Below are 21,539 nucleotides of genomic sequence, written 5' to 3'. Positions count from 1 at the left end.
GGCCACAACAGTGAGAGGCCCGCGTACCATAAAAAAAAAAAAAAAAAAAAAAAGATGTGTTGGTCTAATTTCTGTCTCTGAGAAGTTAGCTAACTGATGGTCACCTGGATCTCATTTGCTTCTTTTCCTCTAAGAAAATATCTTCATTATATTTCATGATAAATGTCAGCTTTACAAAAGACTGGAAGAAAAAAAATGGGCATATTAAGACATCTCAACATTTCTAATGAGTTCTCTCAGAGATTTTGCCTATCATATTATTCAATGTATTTTATTTAAAATACTGCATAAGTTAATTTTAAAAGAATATTGCTTCTAAAATATCTCTCTCCTGATGATTTTAATTTTTATTTAAGAAAATGGGAGGGACAAATGATTAGGATATTTTTCATTGGCTTCATTGGCTGCTATCTCAAATTAAATTTGATATTCAATTACAGTAATTTTGGTAGCCTAGATTTTGGGTATGTTAGTCTTCCTCGCATGAGCATACTTCCAGCTTTTCTATTGCTCTTTCAAAGATTTTTTTTTTAACTTAAGTACAATTTATATACTGTAAAGTGCCCAGGCCAATGTACTTTTGCATATGTGTACTCCCATGTAACCAACACCCAGAACAACATATAGAATATTATCATGTCCCCATAAGCTTACCTTGTGCCCCTTCCTAATCAATAGCTACCAACTCCAACCCATTATTCTGACTTCTATCATAGAGATTACTTTTGGCCATTCTCAAACTTCATACAAATTGAATAATCAAATACACTACCCTCTGTGTCTGGCTTCTCTTACTTAATACAAAGTCTTTGAAATCCATTCATATTGTTGTATTTACCACTGTTTGTCCTTGTTATTGTTGTGTAGCACTTCATTGCATAACTATATCACAATTTTTTACCCATGTTTCTGTTGATGAGCATATGAGTTATTTCTAGTTTAAGAGTATTATAAATAAAGCTGATATATATGTACATTTATGTATAATTATTTTAGTGAATATGTACGCTTATTACTACTGGGTATATACCTAGGAATGAATTGTCCTTTTAATAGTCTTTTATGTATATGAGTAGGTTCTTTCTGACTATAAGTAGGTATACATTAGAATTGGAAGAAAAGACAAAAAGGGACAAGAAGGAAGAAACATGAGAGAAAAAAGGAATAAAGAAAACAATATAACAACATTTCAAGATTATGTGCTATATTATAGGGGAAGAGTGCTGGGTAAGCAGTCTGGAACCTTGAGATTCTTCTACTTTAGGCAAATCACTTCTTTCTCAAGGTTAGTTTCTTAGTTTAGTCATCCAAAAGATGAGTTGGTGGACTAGATGCCTTCAATGATCCGTCCCACCTTGATAATCTGGGAATGTAACCAAGAATTTTTCTTTTCTTAAGTGAATTACCTGGCTGTTTGAAAAGGGAATGCACTGAAGACTCTTCTGTGATTAATAAATTATGGGAGAGTAGACTTCTAGAACTTTTCCTTCGAATGTTGAAGATAGCTTTCCGACCAGGCTTATCTGTCTCTACTCCTTCCTAAATCCCTCTTCCAGAAAGGGGTGTTGTTGAGCTAATTGATCAGAGCCCATGTATTCATTGGGCCACATTTACTCGAGGGCAAGGCCCTTGTGCCTTGTAGGGCAGAAACACAGGTTTCCCCATCGCTTTCTCTTTCTGTCTCGTGGTGTAATAAACTCTCCTGGGCAGGGCCTGAACTCTAGGGAGGCTGGTCTGCTCGTTAGCTTCCATCTTCTCACCCCGTGTGCTTGGCTGAGTAAATATATTCAGTGAAACTGGTGCCTAAATGGGTGCCTAAATGTTCCTTCGCCTATAGGCATGCTTTAGCCCATGAGTCCCAATCTTTAAATCTTGGGGGGGAAAGACACACCACTTTATCCCTACTTTATCACTTTCAACTCAAAGTTATCCAAGATCTGCATATTAGTGAGTACTAAATTCTTGACTATGAACAAAGCATTTTTCTTCCAGTTGAAGGTTGTTATTCTTTTTTTCCTTTTTTCCCTTGAGTGAAACACTCCCTTAGTAAAGAGTCCAAGAAGTGAAAAGGAAGAAACAGTGGTAGGATTACTCAGACTCCCTCAAGGCCTTCAGGGAGAGGATATTGAGAGATCATAGAAATTCTATACCCAGGGCAGGCAAAAGTTGTACCAAGAAAAGAGAGTTGTTAAAACAACGAGCTGTGGGGAGAATCCTGGCATTGATTGTGGCTGCCAAGGAGCCACACTCCATAAACATTCAAACCACAAACCCCGGAGCCACAGATCACGAAGGTTGCTTGGATTGGTATGCCTAATTGAAATAAAGGTGATCAGGAGAGGCAGGACTCTAAGAATCACATCACGCTTCCAGACTCACCTGTAGGAGGACATGGCATGTCATAGAGTGCTGATCTGGGCACCTGCCATATGCCCCACCTGAGCTTTTCTCTTTATATAACACATTTATCTGCCTCCAACGGCTTTTATTATTATAAGAGTCATGAGCGTTACTACAGTTCTCTGCTGGTGCTCTTGCTAGAATTAGTAAAAGAGAGGACATTTCGGGGCTTCCCTGGTGGCGCAGTGGTTGAGAATCTGCCTGCCAATGCAGGGGACACGGGTTCGAGCCCTGGTCTGGGAAGATCCCACATGTCACGGAGCAACTAGGCCCGTGAGCCACAACTACTGAGCCTGCGCGTCTGGAGCCTGTGCTCCGCAACAAGAGAGGCCGTGATAGTGAGAGGCCCGCGCACCGCGATGAAGAGTGGCCCCCACTTGCCACAACTAGAGAAAGCCCTCGCACAGAAACGAAGACGCAACACAGCAAAAATAAATAAATTAACTAATAAACTCCTACCCCCAACATCTTCTTTTTAAAAAAAAAAAAAAAAAAAAGAAAGAAAAAAACCCTGAAAGTGTAGCACTCCTACATGGAGGAGCTAAATAGACAGTTCTAACCCCAGTCGAGTGACTTCCTCCCCAAACAGAGCTCAGAGCTGCAGTGAGTGTGAGGGTCCAGTGCCTATGGTCCCAGAGAGTTAAATCCAAGACAGAATCAGCAGGTCTGGCAGAAAATGGAACACTTTACTAATCTCCAAGGAGAACATATGAACCTTCAAGGACCCTGAAAGGGGAGGAAGAAAAGGTAAGGGATTGGGGTCATAGTAGCTTCTGAGTGTGACCTCAGACTCAAAGATGACTTTTACTTACTATTGTGTTATCATCCTTCCCCAAGCTCTGGTGTGGTATAGGGAAGCAAGTCTGTGTGTGTGTGGGTGTTTGTGTGTGTGTGTGTGTGTGTGTGTGTGTGTACTTCCCTCCAGAAATGACATATGGGCTAAAGTTGTAGGAGCACCCAAAATTAAAATATACACTTGGCTATAGGAGGTAAGGGAGTGAAATGTGGGAAGACTTTACAAGAGAATCACTTTTATCCAAAAATAGCATCATAACAGAGACCATGTCAATCTAACCCACCAATGGACATTAGCAAACATGATGCAAACAAAGGTTAAAAGTGCCTGCACACTAAAGATTTATTTCTTGTGCCACATTCATAATTCTAAGACCACCATGGAACTGAGCTTGAAATAGCCTGCTAGAAATAGAGTCACAGATGTAGAAAACAAACTTATGTTTGCCAAGGGAGAAGGTGGAGGAGGGATAAATTGGGAGATTGGGATTGACATATACACATTACTATATATAAAATAGATAATGAATAAGGACTTACTGTATAGCACAGGGAACTCTATTCAATACTCTGTAATGACCTATATGGGAAAAGAATCTAAAAAGAGTTTTATAAATACATATATATGTATATATAAAACTGATTCACTTTGCTGTACAGCAGAAACTAACACAACATTGTAAATCAACTATACTCCAATAAAAATTTTAAAGAATAATAAAATAAAATAAATAGGAAAACAAAGCCAAAGAAAGAAAGAAAGAAAGAGACTGCTGGAGGATGAGAAGTCCCATGGAGGAGGCTGAGGCACCAATGTGAGCCATCTACAAAGTGTCAGACATTTAAGTGTGACCAGCCTAGCTCATGCAGCTGCTGGTCAATCCACCAGCTGAACACAGGTCTCTGGGAGGGCCCAGCAGAGATCAGCAAGGTGACTCAGGCCAGGAGAGCTGCCCAGACATCCCACAAAATAGGAGAGTGATTAAAAAAAATTATTGCTATAAGCCACTAAGCAACAAAATTAACTAGTATAGAATGTATCCTGAATGCTTAGTCCTCTGTACTCACACCAATATAATATTGGGCAGTAACAGACAAATAGAAAAACTGCACAGATATTCTAGAAATCAGTCTCAGTATAAAAAAAATGTAATATATGGCACAGGTGATATTTTGAGACAGTGGAAACATGACAGATTATTTAATAAATAGTCCTAACATAGGTGATTACCCTTCTAAAAAAATAAATTTGGATATCTACCTCACATTAAATACAAAGAAAACAAAAAGCAAATGGAAAAGTTATTTAAATGTACAAAACAAAAAACCCAAAGACCATATACATACACAACCTAGGGGTTGGGGAAGCACCAAAAAATAAATAAATAAATAAACCCAGTAAATTCAGAAGCAATAGAAGGAATATTGACATAACTTATCTTAAAAATAAAAAATTACACATGCTGAAAGATATAAGGTCAATAAAATGGGGAGAATGGCGGAGAAATAGCAATGTAAATTGCAGATAAAGGACTAGGATCTGTAATATAGAAAGTTATCACATAATATCAAAAATAAAATAGCAAAGTATATATGTAAATGGTAAAAGATAAAATTTGAATGGACAACAAATATATAATCAGATGCTCAAGTTCACTAGTAGACAGGGAACAACAAAGTATTATCTTACATATCCATCCACTGACAAGGGTTAAAAAGTAAAATAACACTGACAATTGGCAAGGATGGGAGGAATGTATTCACATACACCACTTTTAGAAAAGTTACTTATTACAGCCATTTTGTAGAGAAACATGGCAACATTTTTTCAAAATAAAAATTCACATTTGTCCCTGGAATCTCTTTCAACCCAGGAATCTTACTCTCAGGAATCTATCTTACAGAATAAATGGAACAATATGCAAGGGTGTTCTTTGCAACATTGTTTCACAGGTGCAAAAAATTGGAAACAAAAGACAAACCCATCAGTAGAATAAGACTGAACAGATTTTAGTTCATCTACATTCTTTCTGGAATACTGAGTAGCCATTAAAATGAAATGGAGCAATAAGAGTTAACTTGATGGGATTTCTATTAACTACTGAAAAGTAAGAAAAACAAGATGTAGAGAAATGTATGTAAGGTATACATTTATGTATTTTTCAAAGCAAACGATGAACTCCCAAATCCCCTTGTTTACGTATTTATAAGCAAATAGATATCTATGTATTTGTAAATGGTTGTGGAAGCATAGAGAAACTATGCATAAAAAGATGCATTTCTGGTTGTTAGGATGGGTTGAGGGAGAGGAGAGGGGCAACTGTGTGGCAAGAAAAATAGCAAATGTACAAAATAAAAATAGGAGAAAGGGTAGAAAAGAGGACACAATTAAATAACATATGGTATAATCCCACTTGTGAAAAAATAGCAGTTTATCTAGAAAAAAATTAGAACAAAAAGATTATGAGTGTGTGTGCACACACCTACACACTGATTTGGAAGAATATCCATTCATCAATCGACAAATTTTCACTGAGCACCTACTATGTGCCAAACCTTGTTCTGAGAATATGACAGTGGAAAAAAAAAAAAAGATACAAAAAGTCCAGCCATTGTGACATGGACAGAGACAAAATAATGAAAGCATTCTATTATACAGTATACTTATAACTATCATACTATTATAAATTAATAAGGCTGTGGGGAAAAATAAGTCTCAGAAGACAGGTACCAAATGTCATGGGTGCAGATAGTGTTGCAGTTTTAAAATGGGGTGGAAAAGTGTTCACTGAGAAGTTGATATTTGAATAAAGACTTGAAGGAGTTGAATAAAGGTGGAAGGAGGGAGGTCAGTGAGGATACTAGGGCAATCATACAGGTGAGAGGTAGTGGTGGCTTAAACCAGAATGGAGATGACTCAGGAGGTAAGAAGTGGTTGGACTATGAATATACACTAAAAGAGAGCCAAAATGATTTGCTGAAGGATTTGGTCCAGCTTTAGAAAGAAAGAGAGGACTCACAGGCAGCTACAAGATTTTGGGGAGCTGAGCCAATGGAATGATGGAATTTCCATTAACTAAGATGGGGCAGAGCACAGGTAGAGTCAGTTCTACCTGTGCTCTGAGAGGGAGAACATTAGGTTTTCCATGTTGGACATGTTAAGTTTTAAGTACCCATGACACAGACAAAGAGTGATGATGAGTAGGCAGTAGGATGTACAAGTCTGAAATTGAGACAAGGGTCCAATACAGAGGTACAAATGTGAGAGTCAGCAACCTAGAGATTTTTAACGGCTTGGGACTGAATGATATCACCAAGGGAATAAGTGGACTAGAGATGAGGTCCAAAGACTAAACCTTGGATGATAATAGCCATAATTTATGTTACGTATTCAGGATATATCATGAAATTTAAAAAAAAACAAGGTTCAAAGTAACACGTATAGTATGTTTCTGTTTGATGACAAATAAATCTAATAAATGCTTACATTATAATATTTATATAAGACAAGGGGGAAAATGGAAGGATACACATGAGTTTATTAATATTGGCTACGTCAGGAACATGGAAATTGGAGGTACCACTGTGGAGTGGATCATGCCTTTATACATATTATTTTAAAATTTTTACTGGTTGAACAGACAATTTTTATAAAGTATAAAACCTGAAATAAAGAACAAAAGTTAACTTTTCATCCCACCAAAATAGTAATTTCTGATTTCCCTCTAGGTGGGAAGAATAACAATGCAAATTCTCAGCAAAGCACTGTACACACATTAAGGCCAAATTGGAAGGTTAGAAAGCCTCTATCTGCTCTGCAATTATGCAGCACATCAGCCAGAGCTTCTGAGGAAGGAAGCTGGCATTCAAGATTTGCCTTGAGCAAGAGCTCAGCTCCAGGAAAAGATTCAACTAATCTTCTTTGGCTGTGGTTAACTGAGCCAGAGAGGAGCTGCAACCATTCTGAGAGTTCTGAGATGACACCTGGGAAAAACATATCCATTTAGAGAGGAAGGTTCAAATGGAAAACATAAGTAGCAGCAAGAGAAGAACCCCACATGCTGGGTTGGAACTAGAGGAAGAGTCTATATTTCTACTGGTTTCCAGAACACTTACTGATATGGAAACAGATGTCAACTGGACAGTATATTGGATGAGACCATTGGCTCTGGACTCACCCTGACTTCACTCCAGTTCCAGCTCTGTCTGTTCATCATTTCACCTAGGGCAAGTTATCACACCTCTCTGTCCCTCAGTCTCCACATTTGAAAATGGTGTGATCATGATGATGATAGTAATAGTAATAATAATAACAGGGCTTAGGGGTGTTTAGATTAAATAAGGCAAAATCTAACCTATAAAATACCTAACTCAGTGCCTGGTATATAGCAAGCCAATAATAAATATTTGCCATTATTACATCATCATCATCTTCATCATCATTATTATTTCAGTAAAATCTATTTGATTAATGCTGTGGGTTGAATCATGTTCGGCAAAAAGATATTTTCATGTCCTCATGCCTGGTATCTGTGAATATAACCTTATTTGGAAATGGAATCTTTGCAGATGTATACAAGTTAAGATGAACTCATACTGGATTAGCGTGGATCCCTAATCCAGTGATGCAGGTATAAGGCAAAGAACACCAAGGATTGCCAGCAACCACCAGAGGCTAGGAGAAAGGCATGGAACAGACCATTCTTCAGAGCCTCCAGATGGAATCAACCATGTCAACACTTTGATTTCAGACTTCTAGCTTCCAGAATTGTGAGACAATAAATTTCTGTCATTTAAGCTACCAAGTTTGTAGTACTTTGTTACAGCAGATGTGGGAAATTAATACAGTTAAAGATATGAAAGAAATTGGTGAGCTTTGTTAACAGTTACCCCAACACCACAAAAACCACTTTGGTCTGAGGATTTATTAGTCTCATGAATTTGGACATGTTGATTACTGAACGTAAAGTGGAATATTCCTTCATTCCTTTTATTCAGTAAAACTTCACATAGCTTATGGACTTCTAATTGGTCAAAGAAGACAGAGACAGCCATAGACCTTCCTGGGAAACCAGCTCTCCAGGCACAGTAAGCATTAAAATAAATGTCTATGGAACCAAGTGGACTGAACTGAATACCAACATAGAATAGGGTCTTGTTGGAGCCTTGAATGACCATTAAAAAATAAAACTAAAGGCCTATTTTCTCAAAATATATAACCAAAATACTAATAGACATCAACTGTTACACTTACTAGGTGCCATTCAATATTCTAAACATTTTACATTTATTAACCAAATTAACTCACTACAACCCAATTTAATAGAAATAAAGGGACTTCCCTGGTGGCACAGTGGTTAGGAATCTGCCTGCCAATGCAGGGGACACTGGTTCGATCCCTGGTCCGGGAAGATCCCACATGCTGCAGAGCAAGTAAGCCCGTGCTCCACAACTACCGAGCACATGTGCCACAACTACTGAATCCCACACACCTAGATCCTGAGCTCCGCAACAAGAGAAGCCACCGCAGTGAGAAGCTCAAGCACTGCAACAAAGAGTCACCCCCACTCGCTCAACTGGAGAAAGTCCGTGCGTAGCAACAAAGACCCAGCACAACCAAAAATAAAATTAAATAAATAAATAAATTTATTAAAAAAATAGAAATAAAGAACAGTTGATATTATAGTTTTTTACTTGTAGTAAAAAGGTATTACATAAATGAACCTTGGAAAGTGCTCAACACATACCAATAATACAACAGGTTCAGACTACTAACTATTCATTTTCCCTTACTACGGTACAGAGTTGTTGCTGGGAAGTAGTTACAAAGCCAAGGATTATATTTCCAAATTTCCTTTCATTTACTCTGTGTGGCACCTTGTTACTCATTTTTTACCAATATGAGCAGAAGTGATATATGTCAATTCCAGACTGAGGAATTTAAATATGATAAACGTTCACCTTGTTCTCTCTTCATCTTCTGCATCAAGCCTGGAATCCTAGTGATGGGTAGAAGGGCTTTCCAAGCTGGAAGGAGCCTGCATTCCTGACCTATTCTTTGGAGCTGAGGTACCCAGGAGGGCTGTCCCACTAGGAATGCCATTGCTAAGCCACCCTGGGCTTCTTTGTTATAGCATTTAATGCTTATTATTATTAATGTCATCATTAGATTTATTATCTTATTACTAATGTTTCATGTTTAAGAGAAAAGAATGGACACTTGAAGCTCCACTGTTATACTGTAGACATCCCAACCAAAGAAACTTTGCAGCCTGGGAACTCACTACAATGTTTCTAAGGTCTGAAGTTTAGGTCAAGAGAAAAATATTTTCTGATGTTTTTGTTCATTTTATTTCCAGGTCCCTTCCAAACAACAAAGTGAAGAGCTTATTTTTCTTGAAGTGCTTGGAAATGACAATTTTGTTGAAGATAGCTGTCTTTCACATTGTAACTCTCCACTGTGTAAGGATGGCAGTTATGCCTAGCTGATCAAGCTCACCTAGCCCTTATATCTGGGTAACCAAGGTGTCATAAATAATTTGGGAACATGTCTACATCACTGAGTAGCTAAGCAGCTGAAAAACTTGTTCCTCTCAGACTGTAACTAAGTTTATAACTTTCCAATGTTCTCTGGAAAGAGAAAAACAGAGAAAGGAGTAGGCACCATATTGTGTACCATTTTGAAGAACGTTCCTAAAGCCAATCTTTTCTCTACTAATTTTAACTGATTGAAACTGATAAGAGGACATTTCCCTAGCATTTCAGCACTCCATTTCCCCCCAGGGTAATATAGTGGATGTTATTCGATTTGTTTTTTCCCTAAATCTATCGGGTTGTCGTTTATAGACTCAAGATCTTCATCCAAGTCAAGATGGTGGGAGCAAAGCACTTAACACAATTAATTGAAGAATTTGTTGTAAGAACTTTGTAAAAAATATTTTGTTTCCCTCTTATCACTCATCACCCATTGTCACAACTACTCAACTCTGCCACTGTTGCATGAAAGCAGTCAAAGGCAATATGTAAATGAATGGGCATGTTTATGTTGCAACAAAACTTTATTTACAAAACAAGCATTTCAAACAGCATTTCAAAGATATGAAATAACAAGCACAGCAAACTTAAGGCATTAATGTGGGTGGCATGTTCAAGGGAAAGAAAGGTCAGCTGACCAGAGATTAAGGAACAAGAAGGATAGCAATGTGAGAAGAGGTCCAAGCGGTATCAGGGGCCAGATCAGGCAGCATACTCTAGGCAACAATTTAGCTCTCAGTTTATGTGCTTCTGATGGATTAGATGTGGAGTGAGGGAAAGAGAGAAACCAAGGCAGATTATTAAATATTTTGCTTGAGAAACAATGTTGCCCATAGTAGGAGAGTGGGAAAGTGTACGGAGCAGAACTCAAAAATTCTATTTTGGTCAGCACATGATTTGTAAATCATTTTTCCTACAAAAAGCTGAAAGAAATGTGATCCATGCATTCAGTCGTAAACTGTGGTTCTCATAATTCTACATCACAGTTTGGCATCCCGAAAGAAGGGTAGACTTCAGTGTAGACAGAATAAGGGTGAAATGCTAACTCTCACACTGTCTAGCTGTGTGAATCAGAAAAGCCATTCTCTCTGAGCCTCTGTTTTCTCTTCTGGGAAATAAGTTAATTACTATCCATCTCACAGAGTTGTTTTGAAAAAAAGTTCTTAATGAAGGACCTGGCATAAAGTAGATTCTTCATAAACATTGTTTCCCTTCCTTCTCATGTATGTATTCATTCAATAAATATTTATTGCATTTTGGGCCAAGTATGTGTCAGGCACTGTTCCAAGCACTCTGAGATGTGAGCAAGACTAATAAATCTCAGCCCCCATGAACCACGTAAGAATTCTTACTAGATATACATATGGATATGCATATAAATACAGATCAGTTATTCTCAACCAGAGGTGATTTTGTCCCCAAAATGACAGTTGACAACATCTAGATATATGTTTGATTGCCATACTAGGGTGGATGCACCAGCATTTAGTGGGTAGAGGTTAGGGATGATGATACTATTGCTACAATGCATAGAACAGCCTCACCCACCACAAAAAATTATTCAGCCCAAAATGCCAATAGCACGTTGAGGAACTTTGATTTAGGGATGTGTGTTTATGTGTGTGCACGCGTGTATGTTAAAATTAAAAAAAAAAAAACTATGAAGAGTACAAGAAGGAAAGTAATAGAGTGTTTTAGAGTTCTAATTGAAGAGGTGAACCTGAATAAAATAAAAGCTTTGTCTTGGTAAATTTCTGAGAAAAGAATTTCCCAAACAGAAGGATCAGGACTTACAACTGACCACCAGCATAAATTTATTTATTTGTTTGTTTGTTTGTTTATTTATTTATTTATTTTTTAACATCTTTACTGGAGTATAATTGCTTTACATTGTTGTGTTAGTTTCTGCTGTATAACAAAGTGAATCAGCTATACATATACATACATCCCCATATCTCCTCCCTTTTGCGTCTCCCTCCCACCTTCCCTATCCCACCACTCTAGGCAGTCACAAAGCACCAAGGGGATCTCCCTGTGCTATGGGGCTGCTTCCTACTAACTATCTATTCTATATTTGGTAGTGTGTATATGTCAATGCCACTCTCTCACTTCATCCCAGCGGAAGGGTAAACTGGCATCAGCATAAATTTTAAAACCCTGACTCCAGACATAAATGTGAATTCAAAGTCAGTCATTAGTTTTACTTTAATCTTCAAGCCTTTATGCACGTTCTTATTTTATCCTATTATGAGCTATGATGAGAAAGACAGTTTGGGAAGTTGAATAAACTTAGGACCAAATCTTGGATTTATAGCTCATTATATAATCTTGAGAAATCTCTCTTAATATCATGTGGCCCTGATTTCCTTACCTGTAAAATGGGGTCAATAATAGAAAATACATAACACAGAGTTGTTTTGAAAACTAAATGAATTAGTGCATTTTAAATGCCTATGTTAGTGTCTGACTCAAAGTAGGAATTCAATAAACAGCCGTCCTCCTCCTACCCAACTGTCATGGCAATGAGAGTGGAGAGAGGGATGGTCCAAGGCCTCCTGCCTTTTCTATCTCTGTTAATTACCACTAGTAAGTCCATAGCTAAAAATTTCAGACTCATTTTTTTTTAATTTCCTCTGTCTTTCCCTCTCCTATAGCATTATCTCTCTGAATCAGTCCCAAAGTCATACAGATTCAATCTTTTTTGGTAGAAGTGGATGAGTTTTGTATATAAAAGTTTAAGAGCAAACCCAGGGAGCTGTCCAGCAGAAAGTTAGAAATTCAGGACCAGAAGATACAAGAGAAGTGAATCCTCTTGTTGATGTTAAGAATGTCATCCATCTTGTAGAAATACCATAGAAGAAGAGATCCTCAAGGGAGAGCAAAGACTATTGAACCTTAGGGAAGACTTTCATGTAAAGGAAAACACCCATCAAGTTGACAGGATGACCCAGACAGAGAAAGAAGTTTCACAAAAGTCTGAAGAGTGGAAGTAGTCATCAAAATCAGACGTGCTGGAGGAGAATGAGGACAGAACAAACTCGGTTACTGTAAGGGCACTGTCAACTCACCAATTCAGGAGAGCTGTGTGAGTGGAATTCAGATCACAGGGGATCCATTGGGATATAATGACACTGAGGCAGTTTATGTATAGGACATTTTCAAGATTCTCATAGCAAAAGTAAGTAGAGAGATGGGAAGACATCTTAAAAAGGAGATATACATGGTGAGCTATTGTAGAAGTAAAATTATTAATTTGAGCAAACAGTGGAGGAGGACCAATGGAAGAGAAGGTATGTGAATATACAGAATAGCTACGAAGTACAGCAAAGATAGCTCTTACCATATCTCACCAATTTTTCCAGTGAAGAAGGAGGTGAGCCAGTGGTGAGTGAGTAAGTAAAGAGTTCGAATGACAATGAAAAAGGTTTGAAACTGTTGCTTTGGGATTATATCAGATCCCTTTAGAAGAAGTCAAGGGCTGCTAAGCTATGGGCAGACCCAAATTGAGATTAAACGGAATCAACTTGAAATGGACTCAACCATCACACTTAAGTGGATTTCTTCAGCAATGATAGCTGAAGCAATAGACTGGGCAGGGATGGCCTGGATCAGCATGTTGGGAGGATGAGAACACAGAAGGTTAAAAGTGGAAGGAAAAACCTCAGAATGGCAGAAGATGCAGGGTTGTTCTATACATTGGCATTCAGGTTGGCTGGGAAAATATTGTGAAAGAAAAGGAATAAAGGAAGAGGTTATTCTTTTAGCCAGTTATGTATCAAATATGTACAGCTATGATGTAGAGCTGTAAATGAGACATTGGGGAAACAGTTATGAGCAAAATACCACCTTGGCCTTTAAGGATCTCCATCCAGTGGGTTAAAGTATAGTCATTACCTCAACTGTTTTAGAGAGCATCCGATTCCAAGGGAAACAGAGCCACTGAAATGACCTTAAGCTCACTAGGGAATTTATTATCAGAACAGGATATATCTCATAGAACCAAAGGGCAGGAAGTATAATTGCTCTTCAATAAGGATGAGAAGCAGGCATAGGAACACTCCAAGGCAAAGCAGTAGGAAGGCTCTACTTTCTCACTTCCTATTTTTGTTGAGTCCTGTCATCTCTCATATTGTTGAGTCTTCTTTATCAACAGTTTGGCTTTCTCTACTCTCTTGTATCTTCTCATTGGTGCTTTAGCACCTCCAGTTAAGAATACAACCAAAATAAATTAGTATCACCATATATTGATATCAAATGCTAGGGAGCAAACATGATCTGCTCAGCCTTGCCAAGGAATCATCTCAGTCTAGTCAGATATCTACCCTTCATTCAATGAGCTACAGCCAAGCATTGCAGGGCTATGTCATTCAAAAAATAAGGACATGTGAGGGCTTCCCTGGTGGCGCAGTGGTTGAGAGTCCACCTGCCGATGCAGGGGATACGGGTTTGTGCCCCGGTCCGGGAAGATCCCACATGCCGCGGAGCGGCTGGATCCGTGAGCCCTGGCCGCTGAGCCTGCACATCCGGATCCTGTGCTCCGCAATGGGAGAGGCCACGACAGTGAGAGGCCCGCGTACAGAAAAAATTTTTAAAAATAATAAAAAATAAGGACCTGTGAATAGGGCAGAGACTGAAAAGTACGAAAAAATGTGTTCAACAGGACAGTCTCAGAGGGAAAATTCTAGTGAATCTTTTACCTGTTCTCACTGAAAAGCAGTCGGTGTATGAAGTAAACAATTATACGTACTATTTATTGCACTACATACCAGGCACTACAATGTGCTTTAGTGGGTCAGGGGGCTTAGCCTGAGTTTCCTGAAAGTAGAGACTGGGGCAAAGACTTGCATGCAGAGAGTTTATTTAAGAATGTGATCCCAGGAATGAGGAAGGAGGGTGGAGGACATGAAACAAAAGAGGGAAAGCCAACTGGTCATCAATCCTGAGAGATTTTCTAAAGAGCTTCATGAAATATTTCTTAAGACTGTCTTCCCAGGGAACAGGTGGGTAAAACATTTATTTATCAGTTCCTGGCCCTATTGGTAAAGAGTGGTCTCCCAGTCAATATTTCCTCCACACTTCCAGGTATGTGCACAGTGCATCCCAATCTTCAGTGTCAGAGAATCTCCAGGACAGGAAGTGAGAGGTATTCAGTGCATGTTTAGGTGAGATGTTGTCAGACTGTACCTGGTGAACCTGGTCCAACCTGTATGCAACTGGTCGCTATAGCAGTGGCTGCATAAAAGTTGGGACCAAGAGAATATAAAGTAGTGCACAAGGCAGTTCCAGGGCAAAAAATGTCAAAAGGTAAATAGACTATAAGATCAGGCTGCAGGAGTTGGCTTTATCATCATCTGTACTGGTTCTTCATTAACTTGACCTCCTATATTCATCAGTGATTACCATGAATGAAATAGTATGCTGAGAAATAAAGGTAGGAGAGACAGAGAGAGAGACAGAGAGAGTGAGCTATAAATGAGAATCCAAAAGGGAAGAAGCGACTTATTTACTGGGCTTCCATTTGCTACCATTCACATTATATGAAGAATCACTAAATTTCCCCAACATCTCTGTGGCTTGAATATTCATGTTTCCAATCAAACATAAAAGTAAAGTTCAGGTTAGCAAATAATGTGTACAAGTTCACCTGACTAGAATTAAACTCTAGGCTCATTTCTCCAATTTTTTCTTCAAATGTTAATTAGATACAAATCCTGCCTTCAAGAAGCTTGTTGTCTGCAAAGGGAAAACAATATGTAAAACACTAGTGATCATCATATGGGAATCATCTGACCACTGACCAGGAAAAAGCCAATAATTGGATTTAGATTTCTAATGGTTGGATAGATATGCTTCACAATATTGATTATACCTTGTCATTAGATGACTGTAAGAAATCTAGAGTACAAAGCACACAGATGAGTATTTTTTTTGGCTGCCATGCAACACAACACTTATAAACATTTTGATAGCTTCAGCTATCATAAATTATAGGAAGAGGAGTGATAAAGAAAGTTCTCATTCGACTTGATGAGCCCAGTTGAGTTGCTTCCAGGCTGGAGACTTTGGCTGAATATCAGGACTAGGACCTCGTAGGCAATGAACACAGTAAAATTAAGGTGGAGAGTTCTGTATCGGTAAATGAGGAAGTCAGTCATTCACAGGGTTAAGATTTGCTCACTAGGGTTCTCTTTTCATATAGAAATTTAATATTTGTAACATACTTTTCATGTTAATGAAACTGCTCTCCACAAAGTTGTCTTTGGGGATAAACAAATGAGGACTCTTGGGGCTGCTCAAGACTGTAACTTGCTTTCTCAGGTGGAGTCATACCAAAGCAGCATGAATCATGACAAAGCACAGGATGTTAAGCTGTGGGCAGAGCTCACAATTGAGGTTAAAGACTATAGCTTTTTTATGGCTTTATCCGTGTAACCTTCTCCAGCAACAGTGGATGGCAAGGAGCAAAGCAGAAGGCAATAGACTTGACAGTGGAAGATGCTGGGCAAGATGTTGGGAGGGTGGGTTGAAGATGCCAACCTAAGTCTTTGTGGCCATACATGTTTCTGTAGATAGATGGTGAGAACCTTTGATCAAACATTTTTATTTCTCTCCATTCTCCCCAACCTATAGCCACACACACACACACACACACACACACACACACATTTAAATAAGAATTTTGAGAAATATAGAAAAACAGAACACTTTGGAGATGAAAATTCTCAGTTGGCAGGCATTGATTATTCCTGAGACAATTCCTTGAGGCTAACAATATTAGCTACCGTTTAGTCAGTACTGATGATGAACCAGGCTTTTCTCCCACTTAATGTTCAAAACAACTCTTTGAGGTGAGTACTGATTATGCTCATTTCAGAGATGAGGAAGCTTCAGCTCAGGGAGATTAAATAACTTGCCCAAAGTCCTCAGTTGGCGAATGATGAGGAGGAGATTCAATTTTTGTGTCTCCCTGATTGAGAACTCAGATCTTCCTACTGTGTACAGTTGCAATCCCCATTCTGACCCTGACTTCCATTCTTGTACTGAGGAGATTTAAAATGATCTATCAGCTTCTCTGTTCTGTTTCACCAGACATTGGTAAAAATCACTACCTTCAACCATAACACCAGATCAAGACTGAAAACTGACAAATTCTGTATACCTTTCACCTAATTTCTTACTTCATTCTATTTTTATGTATATAATGGTTATATTTAAAGGATTTTTTTTGAATTATGGATCATGGTACCACTGCCTAAATATTTCATTCATTTATTCCCCAAACATTTATTTTATTTTATTTTGAACTTTTGAATTTTATTTTATATTTTTATACAGCAGGTTATTAGTTATCCATTTTATACATATTAGTGTATATATGTCAATCTCTCCACAAACATTTATTATATTGAGCATTGTGCCAGATGCCTAGGACACACAATGAATGGGTCCCTAGCTTCAAGGAGTTGATAGTACAAATGAGCAGGAAAGAAAAGGAGACATAGAAAAAGATGCAAACTAGAAAGAGTGTGATAAATATCACCTTGACAGTCTATACAGTATATTGTGAAAGCCCAAAAATCTTTGCCAAAACCAAGTAAGATATCCTGCAGGACTGAGTAAGATTTTTAGACTTAGCAAATGGAAGCAATGATCTATCATCCTCTGTGATAGGAAGGTGGCAGAGTGGAGCAGGTTGTAATGGTGGGCAAGGTGGGGAGATAATCGTCATGTTGAGTTTGAGTTGTCTATTAGACTTCCAAATAGAGATGTGAAACAAAGAGCTGAATATTGGATCTGGGAGTTGGGAGAGAGGTCTTCACCCTTCAGTATACAGATTTTGTTTAAACCCTGATATTGGATGAAATCATCAAGGACATAAAGGTATAAGGAAAGAGAAGAAAGAACAAGAACTGAGTGTGGAGCAGCCCCAGATGAAGAGGTCATGAAGACAAGGCACCAACAAAGGAAACAGAAAGAACCACCAGAAAAGCAGGAAGAAAATAGAGACTTTCATACAGAGTGAAGTAAGTCAGAAAGAGAAAAACAAATATCGTATATTAATGCATATATGTGGAATCTAGAAAAATGGTACCGATGAACCGGTTTGCAAGGCAGAAACAGAGACACAGATGTAGAGAACAAATGTATGGACCAAGGGGGGAAAGCAGGGGAGGCAGGTGGTGGTGGGATGAATTGGGAGACTGGGATTGATATATATACACTAATATGTATAAAATAGATAACTAATAAGAACATGCTGTATAAAAAAATAAATAAAATTCAAAAAAAAGAAAAGAAAATCAGTAGGCTTTAGAGCCCTGAAAAACCTAAAGAAAACATATCAAAGAGAAGAAAATTGCCTGTGTCAAATGCTGCCGATAAATCAAGTAGAGGAAGATTAAGAACTGACCACTAGATTTAGCAGTTTGTAGGTCAGTGGTGACCTTGAAGTGAGCAATTTCCATAGAGCAGTGAGGAGAAACCCTGCTTAGGGTGGTTTTTAAGAAAAGGAGGAGAGATTGAAAACATTGAGAACAGGCAAATCTTTCAAGATTTGCAGTAAAGGGGAACATAGAAATGGGGTGAAGACTCACAGAAGAAGTAGAGTCAAGTGATTATTTTTAAGACAGAAAAATCAGCATGATGTCATGCTGATTGGAATGATTCATTAGAGAGGAATGCTTATTGTGGATGTAACATATACAGGGAAGAATGGTAAAGCAAGGTACTTAATAGGGGCTATGTATACAGGGACATGATATGAGGAGTTTCTGTTTGCTTCATTAAACATGGAGAAGGTAGCCAGTTTGTTTGGCACCTGCCATATGCTAGGCACCATACAAATGTGCCATTCACTCTTCTAAACAATTTTTGTTACAACAGCTCTTTTAGACTGTCCCCGAGGCTCAGAAAGATTCAATACCTTGAGCTAGTGAACAACAGGGTCAGAGCTTGAATCCTCACCTATCTTAGACCAGAGACCATTCTCTTATCTTGACACGTTCTACCTCCTTTGAAAAGGAAAAAGAACAAGCAAACTAATAAAAATGAGCTTCTGGCAAGTGTAAAAGATGGAGCAATTAGGAGGCAGGAAACCAATTTGGAGGCTATTTTAATCATCAGCATGAGCAGTGGTGGCCGTAAGAACCTTACTGTAAGTCCAACCGAGAGAGCTATCTGAGGTGGATTCTCCTGGGTCTGGGTTGATGAGAAGGGTGGAGTGCTGTCAGAGTCAGCACAGGGGAGGGAAGGAGTCTGGGATGCTTTACAGCTTGCCCGTGTGGGCAGGTGGTTTTAGATGGTTTAACCTATCCTATGGGCTATGAATGAGAAGGAGACAGGAAGAGTTCTTAAAGGAAAAGACAATATTAATGTGTGTAGATTCATGGTCTTCCTTTTCTTCTGCCTTCATTGCTGTAGTCCTCTCCTCTCTTCCACCTCGCACTATCACCTCTAACTCAATGACAAATGGTCAATTCCTGGCAGAAAGACCATTTTGGGAAAAGAAAAGTGGTTATAGAAAAAGACCCATGTTAGTATAGTGCTGAGGAGAGAAGCAATTTGGAAAATTGGATAACAGGAGCAGGAAGAATTGGAAAGGAGGAAGAGAGAGGGGCCCACAGGAATGGGTAAAGAGGAAAGAGATGGTTGTTTTTACAAAATAACTGCCATTGTTAAAATTTACTGTCTAATTACCATATGGCAGACACTGGTGTGTGTGCGTGTGTGTGAGGGAGGGAGGGATGGAGGGAGAGAGAGAGAGAGAGAGAGAGAGAGAGAGAGAGAGAGATGCAGGGAGGGGACTATCTTTATCCAATAAGGTAGGTGTCTTCACCAGATCCATGTTACATTTGAGAACACTGGTTGGCTGAAAAATAGTCACCCTAAAGATATCCACATTTGAATCCCTGGAACCTGTCTGTGAAGGTGATTTTATATGGTAAAACCAGCTATGCACAGATGTGACTAAACTAAGGATCCTGAGAAGGGAAGATTACCAGGTAAGGGAAGGGACTATCCAGGTGGATCCTAAAATCAAACACAGGTATATTCATGAGGGAGCAGAGGGAAATATTACTGCACATAGAGGAGAAGGCAATTTGAAGATGGAGCAGAGAGAGATTAGTAGATGCTGGCCTTGAAGATTAGGGTGGTGTAACAGCAAGCCAAGGAATGCCAACGGCCACCGGAAGCCAGAGGAGGCAAAAAGAAGACTATCCCCTAGAGCATCTGGAGGGAACTTGGCCCTGCTGGCGCCTTGATTTTGGTCTAGAGGTATTGTTTTCAGATTTCTGTCCTCCAGAACTGTGAGGGAATAGATTTCAGTTGTTTTAAGTGACTGAGTTTGTGGGAATTTGTTTTAGCAATCATAGGGAACTAATACAGACACCAAGGATCGGAGAGTTTAAGTAATTGGCCCAGTAAATGGTCAAGCCCTCTTACACCCAAACAGTCTGACTTGAGTTGCTCTGAACTGCTTGTGGTCCCTTGCAGTAACTGGGATGCTTTAAATGTTTGAGAAAGACAAGAATAAGAATTGGAATTCCTGTTGGGTCTCCAAAATAATTACTGCAGAGTAATACCACTCTGCCACTGATCTTGGGGATACCGATTGATATGCATTTCAGTAGGAACTCAATAAAGTTGGTAACTCATCATAGCAAGTCTCCAAGAATGCCTTGGAACAGCTTTGGACAGGGTCTCTTAGTGGCTGGGTGAATAATGCCTGTGGTGTCTGGAGCTATACCACTGGCACAGCCTCAGACCTCCAACCAGCCCCCAGAGCATGCAAGCCCAATCCCAGAGCTGCTTTCTGTCTCACCTTTCACCAAAGGGTGGGTGGAGCCTTGCCTTCACAGAAGGGAGGAGCTTCAGTCTTTCCACCAGCCCCTCTCAGTCCCCTGTACATTTTCTCTGGGCATTTCCTAGCAACTAAAGGAACCATCCTTCTGGAATGGGTGCCGGGGCAGGAGAAACATTTGGTGAAAAATAGTTTTCTCCTCCCCTCTCCTTCTCTGAGCTGGAGGCCTTATTCAGTTAGACATTCGAGTAAAATTAAAAGTCATTCCAAAAGATTTCATATTTCCATGAAAAATCTGTCTCTGAAAGTTTGCAACGTCTCAGTACTGAGAATCTGGCCCCTCTGTGCTCCTCAGTACCATGGACAGCCCCTTACCTGATGCCTGGTACTAGGGGGTGAAGCCCATCTACTCAGTTTTATCCCAGCCACACCTTCGTCCACTCACACACATTTTGTTCGAGTCACAGGATTCCTCACCTCCTCCTCTAAATAGGATACTTCTTCTTCCCAAAACAGTCTTCTCTGAACCCTTTAGGAAAAGGGACCTGTACCAGTCAGAGGCCTGTTAGGAACCAGGCTGCACAGCAGGAGGTGAGCGGCCGGTGAGCGAGCGAAGCTTCCTCTGCTGCTCCCCATCACTCGCTTTACCGCCTGGACCATATCCTCCTCCCTCCCCGCACCCCATTCCCCATCTCTGGTGCCAAAAATGTTGGGGACCGCTGCTCTAGGACATGCACAGCACTTCTGTCCTCCTTGGCTTGACTTAGTCATATTCTCAAGGGTCACTCTGATGCCTGCCGCTTCCTCTAGGAAGCCCTCCTTGATCAACTTCCCACTAGATTTTTTTTTAACATCTTTATTGGAGTACAATTGCTTTACAATGGTGTGTTAGTTTCTGCTCTATAACAAAGTGAATCAGTTATACATATACATATGTTCCCATATCTCTTCCCTCTTGCGTCTCCCTCCCTCCCATCCTCCCTATCCCACCCCTCTAGGTGGTCACAAA

Source organism: Physeter macrocephalus, chromosome 7 (assembly GCF_002837175.3).
Source record: "Physeter macrocephalus isolate SW-GA chromosome 7, ASM283717v5, whole genome shotgun sequence".
Taxonomy (NCBI): domain Eukaryota; kingdom Metazoa; phylum Chordata; class Mammalia; order Artiodactyla; family Physeteridae; genus Physeter; species Physeter macrocephalus.
Note: the sequence above shows the minus strand (reverse complement) of the source record.